The sequence below is a fragment of the Prunus mume genome, linkage group LG8 (assembly GCF_029339155.1).
Source record: "Prunus mume cultivar Tortuosa linkage group LG8, ASM2933915v1, whole genome shotgun sequence".
Lineage (NCBI taxonomy): Eukaryota > Viridiplantae > Streptophyta > Magnoliopsida > Rosales > Rosaceae > Prunus > Prunus mume.
The window spans coordinates 286,847-295,018 of NC_142705.1; the positions used below are offsets into that span (position 1 = coordinate 286,847).

Genomic DNA, 8,172 nt, shown 5'->3' on the forward strand with positions numbered 1-8,172 from the left:
TTACAGTCACTCAAGGAAATGTTCGCCTTTGGAATGAAGATGGATGAGCAGGCACTTGAGCCTGGAACTGATGAAATTCGGGGGAAACATGGAACCGGTCACTATACTGGGGGGGCGAGACATGACCGCGACTTAAGATTCAAGTACCATTGAAAAGACTAAAGGAACGGGAGGAATGACTACCTGTAATAAAGCACGGGCTAATACGAGCCGACCAGAAGAAGCAAGGCTTAGATTACCAGATCCTGGACACAATCTTCCTAGAGATGGAGAGCCCCTTGCCTCGCCTTTTCTAGCCTCTCCTTCTTGCTTGCTTACCTAGCTCTTGTCTTAGTGACTCTTCCTCTTTCTCATTATTCAGAACAGTGGAGCTTTCGATCAAGAGGTTCGCGCCCCCCCCCCGTTCGGGCTCTCGCTCGAATCGGAACCTTTATGCGTTGGTAGGCTTTCAACTCAATCTAATAGCCTACCTGCGCCAATAAAAGATAAAGTTTTCGCATGGGCTCATCATCTGATGCAGAACTGATTTCATAACCACCATCCATCACCAATCACATTCCACATCCCACTTCAAACTTTTCGATTCCTCGGGTAGCCTCCTCTATAAAGGCATTCCAGCTTCAGAGGCAGGTGAGCCGGGCCAGGAAGGAGTTTAACTGCTGGGAGGGAACCGGATCCTACTCGAAGCACTCCACCACGAATAAGAGTCTTCGGGTTGGATAGGCAGTAGAGATAGGAACTTCTATCTGTAGGGCGGGCTTTCAAGACAGAAATGCACTACTCCGTCTGGAAAGGGCTTTTCCCTCGTGGGGAAAGAGAAGAACCCTAAGGGTAAGGCCAGAAGGGAGTAAAAAATCAATAGAAAAAATCCCTTCCCGGCGGACCGGGACTCCACGTCTGGGTCTTATTCCATCTCAAACTCGGATTAAGAAGAGTGCCCTTGAACTACAGATCAATCATAATAAACAATACAAGAAAAGAAATGGATTCTCCTGCCAAGGAAAAAAGGGCAAAAAAGAAAGGGGGCCGGGAAGAGGAGATTAAGGATAGTCACCCCACTCCATAGATAGTGAACACAGATTCCTGTTTAATTTGAAATTCCTTTCGGGTCGAAAACGCGGGCTGCTGGTGGGGCTGTGCCCATTCTCCCTCCTCTTCCACTTTACAACCGGAATAAGGAACCTTAGAATTCACCCCGATGAAAAAATGGGATTTGAGAGGACCACCAGCTAGCGGATCAGAAATTTTTTTATGGAATGTCCTACTATTTATTGCCCGAGCTTTCCGATCAACCGATCCCCTATTTCAGGGACATCCCCTTGTTAGGTAGGGCCAGGGATCACTAATTAGTCGAATGAGCCCATCCCTCTGGCCTATCATTTATTGGTCGATCCGGCTGGCGGCTCCTGCATCTCCACGGGGGGCCCTTCATACAAGTTTGTTGCTAGGAGTCCCTCTAGTCGAATCAATAATCAATAGAAGTTTACTGACCTGGCTCTTCAATCGACGATCTACTGCTCCCTCTTAGTTGCAGATGCCCATGCTTTGATTCGAAAGCCCTAGCCAGTGATGAATCCCCAGTAAGATCGGAGTATTGAATTTATCCTCCCTTCAGTCCTGTTTGAACCCGTCCCAGCAACGACCACCTTCCTACTGCAAGGTGAGGCTCTGCCCTTCCCCTAGAATCCACTCCGGGTCGGAGGAGCTGCTAGTCCAACTTCTTGAGCAGCCGAGATATTGAACAACGAACATTGAATTCCTTGCCTCACCCTGAGATGAGAGGGGAGGTTGATTTGCCTCGAATCCTGGACCTGATCTTTAATCCTACACCGGTTAATGATGCGATGGGAGAAGTTTTTTTTTCATTTTTTCATGCCGCTCGTCCATGCCCAATCCCAACGGGCAAACCTTCGATCCGCCCCTAGCTCTATAATCCACCCGTCTTCCCCAGTCCCGGAAAGCCCCCCCGGCCTAGCCCTCTTTCTCAACTCGAGTCTTAAGCTCAGCGGCTTTCATCGTTGACGAGCACCTGCGCTAATAAGACAAAGAAGTGGGGAGTCTATGCCTTGAATGAATCAGTAACAACGAATTAGTGGAATGAGAGATCAAGAGACGTATAGGGGGGGGCCTATCAATCATTGGTGGACCTTCCCTTGAACCGGTCACGGAGCTCTCAACGGAGTTGTTTAGGTTCTGGAATTCCATCTCTAGTTGGGGGTTTCGGTTCGAAGGTTATAAAACGTGGTGCGGGTTCATCTCTCTCGACCAGTTCCGGTTCAAGGGAAGGGTGATCGAGGGGACCGGACTTTAGATCTCTTTCTTCTCTATGGCGGGAGGTTTTTTTCGTATCAAGAGTGTGTTGGGGAGGCCGGGGAAGGCGGATTGGATCGAGAGGCGATGCCTATGCCTCTTCTTTATCGATAGGATTCCCATCATTTGCAGTCTCCGGCGAAGGAGACAAGAGCGAGGCACCGAACATGTTCTATCACCTTCGGTGTCTCCATCCGTCATTAGTAATCTCAATCCGCTTTTCCTATTCACTAGCACACTGCGCGCTACAACCTGCAGCCCCTTTACTAGTAAGGTAAAACGCTAGCGCGCAACGGCTGAAAAGCCAGCAACTTGTTAGGAGTAGGTTTTGGCTTGCCCCTTTCTTATTATTAGTAAGATAGGTTTGGAACCCTATACAAGGGGCTGCTTGCTGCTCGCCCCTATCTCTAAAGGGGCTTATGCACTCCACTCGTTACCACTAAATGACGAAGCCGGGAGCGGAAGGAGGGACTTGAACCCTCAACCTCAGCCTTGGCAAGGCTATGCTCTACCATTAAGCTATTTCCGCCAGCTACGGTAGTGGCGAAGCACTACTGAGCAATTCACGTATCACTTGATACGGACGACTTCTGTTTTTCCGCCGGCCACACTCTTGACTTCCGATCGAGCTACGAGCATGAGTAGGTAGGCGGCTAGGGGTTGGGCTGGGAAGGAAGGGCCCTCCCTTTTTTGCTTCGCGCCAGATGAGATGATGATTAGTGGGTCAGGTCCAGTGTGTGCTCTTGATCACAATAATAAAATGAAAGGGAAGGGGCTGGGCTGCCCTTTCAATCAATCTCCGGCCGCTCAGTGCTGCTTTTGGTGCGAGTTGTAAGGAGTCTTGGTCTCGAGCTGGGTGGGGCGTGATTTCATTCTCGTAACGGGAGTGAGTGCACCGCAAGACCAGACAAGCGACTCCCTCGCCTCGCAGCGGCGGCGTCTGTCTTTTAAGTTAAGTCATTTCCTAAGACGGCTCCTCTTATTCTACGATAATCCAAGCAGCAGCTCCGCGAGTCCGCTCGGAACCAGTCGATTCCTGAGCCATTCGTTCTCCCCTCTCGGTTGGCGTTTGCCAGCCACTAGAGCAAGTAAGAGAACCTGCAGTGAATGCACTTAAAGGACCACAGATTTTGACCGGATTGTACACCTTTGTGTCTGGCTATGTATATGAATGTGCATAAAGAAGGGACGGGGCATCTTATTCCCCCCCCCCTTTTTTTTTTGGGGGGGGAATAAGATGCAGCGGCACCTCACGAACTTCTTACTGGGGCAGCACCATCCTATAGGCGCGAGTGTTTGGATGCACGTGTTTTGCCTGCGCAGTTAAGAGAAAAATTGTCCCCAAGGTAGTTTACTTGCTTACTTGTTAGAGTAAGTCAACCCCTTGTGTCTTTCTTGGATATGCTCAGTCCAGGTATAGATGCTATGCCGTGAAATCCAAGAGACTCGATGTATCCTTAGCGCTTCACACTAAGCAAGTAAACTACCTTCAAGAATATTGAGTCGAAGAATAAGTTTCTATTCAGCCTCCTCCAACTCCAGGCTTCTCTTCTCCTAGGCTTGGTATGGTATGCAAGCTCAAGAAAGCGATTTACGTTACGGCCCCCGACAAGCTAAAGCAGGCACCAAGAGCTAAGAAGGGGCCTGGTTTCATAAATTTAGCTCGTTTCTCACTGCTTCATTTTTTACCACTGTAGCCGTGCGGATTCTTCCATGTTTGTTCGCCGACGTCACGGTCGTTGCCTCATCCTTCTTTTATACACGTTGACGACAACATTCTCACCGGGAATGATTCTTCTCTTTTATTTGATTTCATCAAGGTAGCTTGGCAACCAATTTGTCTCTTTCATCCGCCGCATTACTTTCTCGGCATGGAGGTATCTCGCTCCACCTCTGGACTCCCCCTAACCCAAACAAGGTATACTTTTTAATTCTTATCTCGTCCATCCTGCCCTGCGCTACGCCTATATCTCCAGGTGCCGCGTTATCCGAAAAAATAAATAAATAAAGGCAGGCTGCCCTGACGACCGACGCTCTACCCCGGGCTTTTGTTCTTGGTCGGAATCTAATTTCCTGGAGCGCTAAGAAGCAGCCCCTTACTCTAACAAGTAAGCAAGTAAACTACCTTTCGGAAGAAAATATGATGTGAGGACCCGATCCACCAACTATCTGAAATGTTGGCAAACAGGGCCATAGTAGTGACCAACACTACCTTTTCCTGATCATCATGGCTTTTTCCCTTTGCCCTTCTTTTATGGGAACTCAAAACTCAAGTGACCTTTCTTCTTGCAGGACCACTCTATGTTTTTCAGGTCCTTCCGCGCTCACTTTGTGCTTTTTCTTCTTTTGAAACATATTCTTTTGCGCAGCATTAGTCTTTTCAGACTGCTGTTCAAATTTCTTTTCAGCTTCTGCCTAAAGAAAATGGTCAGATCAATCATAGTTAAAGGAGGAGTTTCACGGGAGAGAGTGGTTGTCAAAGACTCAAACGACTTCAGCAGACTTCCCGGTCACTGATCACGATCAGTCATTTTTACTCTCACTGCTACAAATTCTTTTTTAATCTTCTCCATCTTGTCTAAGTGCTGAGACACGCTCGTCCCCTCTTGCATCTTGCTTGGAAAAAACCGTTGCCGAAGAAACTTCATGTTTACCATTGTCACTGACTCATACATTCTCTGTGGAGTCTCCCGGATTTCTCATGCAGACTCAATGTCTCCCACTGAAACTAGTACCTTATCCTTGACCACCATTAGCACAGCTTCGAAGAATAACTTTTTTTACTGTCTACAACTATGGATGCTGTTCATATGCTTTCTTTTGTTGTTTGGCTACAACAACATCAACTTGATTGAAGAAGCCATTAGCGCCAGATCTGCGGGCTTCTCTTTTCTCAAGAATGAAAAAAAAAGATCCTGTTCTTTGAGAAGCAACTGCATTCTCATCTTCCAAACATCTACGTTTAGAGGTTCCATTTTGCGATACTTGACAATCGTATGCGTTAATGCAGTAATCATATCAGCAACTATAGATCCAGAAGATTGTATCGCTACCATATCCGCACAAGCTGGGCTCTCATACCAGATGATAACAATCTTTAACTGAAAGAAAGACAAAATTTCTAGGAATGTGTAGAGCTGAGACCTGCTGTTGTTGAGTGGCAGCAAATGAGAAAGACATATAGTTTGATTCGAAAAACTATTATATATAATATAAAATATAAATAAGTATAAGTAAAGTTTAAAATATGAAAATAGAAAACTCTTTGAGATCACTCCACTCTCTCTCTCGCGCCTTTCTTCAGCTTGTTCCTGTTCGTCTATTCGGGACGGGCAGGCAGCCCACATACATGAAGAGAAGAAGAGAGGGGGGGGTTACTTGCTTGGTGCTTGCGCTAAGCAAGGCGGTCGAAGAAGGCCACAAGTGGAAGCAACCGATGCTTTGGTCATTCAGTTGACTCCTTGCTGCCAGTCCGTGCTTGCTGTCATGCTGGCAAAAGCAGGGGGTTTCGGCCGGTTTTACCTACTATTGGATTTGAACCAATGACTCTCGCCGTATGAAAGCGATACTCTAACCGCTGAGTCAAGTAGGTCAAGCTGAGTCAAGTCAGAGAAAATAGACCCATATAAGAGAAAGCCGCGCAACCAGAGTTCCCCTTACTATACAAGGGGGGGGGGGGGGCGGAGCGTTAAGAAAGAGAAAGCGTTATCACTATACGAAATGAAGCAGCGGCTAGCACGCTAAGATCAACCACTTGGAGAACGTGAAGCCTTTTTTCTCGGTCGTCTGTCTTAATATAAGTGGATTCCGATTCATGCGGTCGTTCTCTGCGGCATTGGTGTTTTCACTCCCCACTCTCCACCATAACAAAAAGTTTCCACTATATCTCAGGAGTAGTCAAAGGAAGCACGGCGGGTCCGAGTAGGAAAAAAGAAACTAATAAGAAGTAGGGCATACAACAATGGATCAATTCATTCAACAAGATCCGTTCGGATCGGACCAGGATGAATGGGATTGGTCTGACCCCTCGCTCAGATGTAAGACTCCCGCCGCCGACAGATGTCCCATGCCACGTTTCGTGAACAGCTATGCCCGAGAATTAATGAATTGTGATATAGCGCCGAATAAGCCACAGCTCTATTCCCGACTCTAAATCTATAAAGGACTTTAAGGGAGAGAAAAGAGGGGGCCCTTTACCATAATCCTGCTGCCTCGGGACGACTGCACGTTACATCATAGCAGCACGACCAAATGAAGGCGGAACCCCCTTGTATAGGTTGGGCGTTCCTGCGCACCGCAAGAAAAGGCCCCTTACTATAGAACAAAGCAAGGGATTGAGCTGCGCGAAAGCCATTGCGTGTTAGCGCATCCGTTTTCTTGCTCGTTAGCGCTTTCAATAAGGACGTTTAGGCTTTACTAATAGAATATATAGGGCTTTTCAGCTTACTCTGCTACAGCGGACCGTTAGCAGGGTGCCGCGGTTTGTGGGCTTGAAGGACTTTTAGCGCCGTGACAAGTGGTATCAGAGCCAAAGGTTAGGCCAAGCCATGGCTAGTGGGAAGAACCCGTAGGCTAGTGCCGTCGAAGAGGCTCGACGGGAGCGGACTCGTAATCGTGTGGACGCCTTGCTACACAACTGAAGGGACAGATTTCAAGCGAGCGGGTTGCTTCTCTGGAGAAAGATGGGCTGGTTAGGCGGACCATGATGGAAGGCCAAGGACGGGGGGTCGTGGAAGTGCTTCGAGCTTTACTAATAGATAGGGGTGGCAAGCTTTAGAGAGTAGGGGCTAGGTCCCTATACTACAGAAGGCCGTAAGCAGTGGCTCGACGGCGAATCAAGCGAAACCAAAGGCATTCGTTGGCACCCGGGATCGAAGACCTTTGGGATATGGAACAGCACTTTAAGGCTGTTCGTGCCCCTTTACCAAGTCACAATGGCAACAATGTATCTCTCCGGGGATGTGAAGCTGTGGTGGCGGACGCGATATGAGGACGTGCTGGAGTGGGGGGCCGTTGCGAGATCAACGCCTGGGGGAGGAACTAAATGGAGAGCTCAAGGAAGGGAGCAGTTCCTGCCTGGGAACGCAGCATGGCTCGCACGAGAGTCCCTAATGCGGACCGGCACTGTTCGAGAAAATCAAAGCAGACCGTGGGGGACTGACCCGAGCTATAGACAAAGAAGGACTTTGATAGATAGAATAAGGCACTCAGACATCAAAAAGAGGGCTACTTCACTATGAATGGTAACATATGAATTGAAACTAATGCGACGGGTGTCAATTACCAAAAACGACTCGACCACTAACTCAGTCCCGCGGGTAACACAAGGCCGAAGATGGATGCGAAGAATATTTGAAACCGCTCTCGAACCCGGATTCCGATCCAACTGCCCATGATATGGTAAGAACGAAATGGAAAGGCAAAAAAACGATTCTATGCGCAGACGTGAAAGCTCTATCGATAGAAGCATTCTAGCCTATTTTGATTTAGAGAGGAGCGATTCCCTCGTCTGAGAACCGCCATTCCCGCACTATTCCTCCCCACTAAAAAGATTGATAATCTCGATAACCAAAACAAAAATGCAGAAGTGAGCGTACCCCACTCCTCTCTCCCCCCTTTTTAGCCAACCCCATTTTTCACCTTTGAATTAGTCAAAGCCAAAAATCTGATAAATAGAAGGAAAGGAGATCGGAAAGATACGCGGACGACTTGACTATAGTATAGGTCGGATGTTTTCGTGAGCAGTAAGCAGCAGATCTCCCCTTATTTTTTTTTGGGAAAGCAGGTGGCCGCGTGTGAATTCTTTCAAGGCAAGGGGCGGCCTGATTCGACATTGTTGTTTACTCTGATCCGGTCGAGGTG

At 48.0% G+C, this 8,172-nt stretch overlaps 1 non-coding gene across 1 annotated transcript; it reads right to left on the minus strand.

The window, feature by feature from the left end:
* Nucleotides 1-2,767: 2,767 nt before the first annotated feature.
* On the minus strand, nt 2,768-2,839 carry TRNAG-GCC (transfer RNA glycine (anticodon GCC)). Its single transcript has one exon. It is a non-coding gene; the product is annotated as a tRNA-Gly (tRNA).
* Between the last annotated feature and the right edge of the window lie 5,333 nt (nt 2,840-8,172).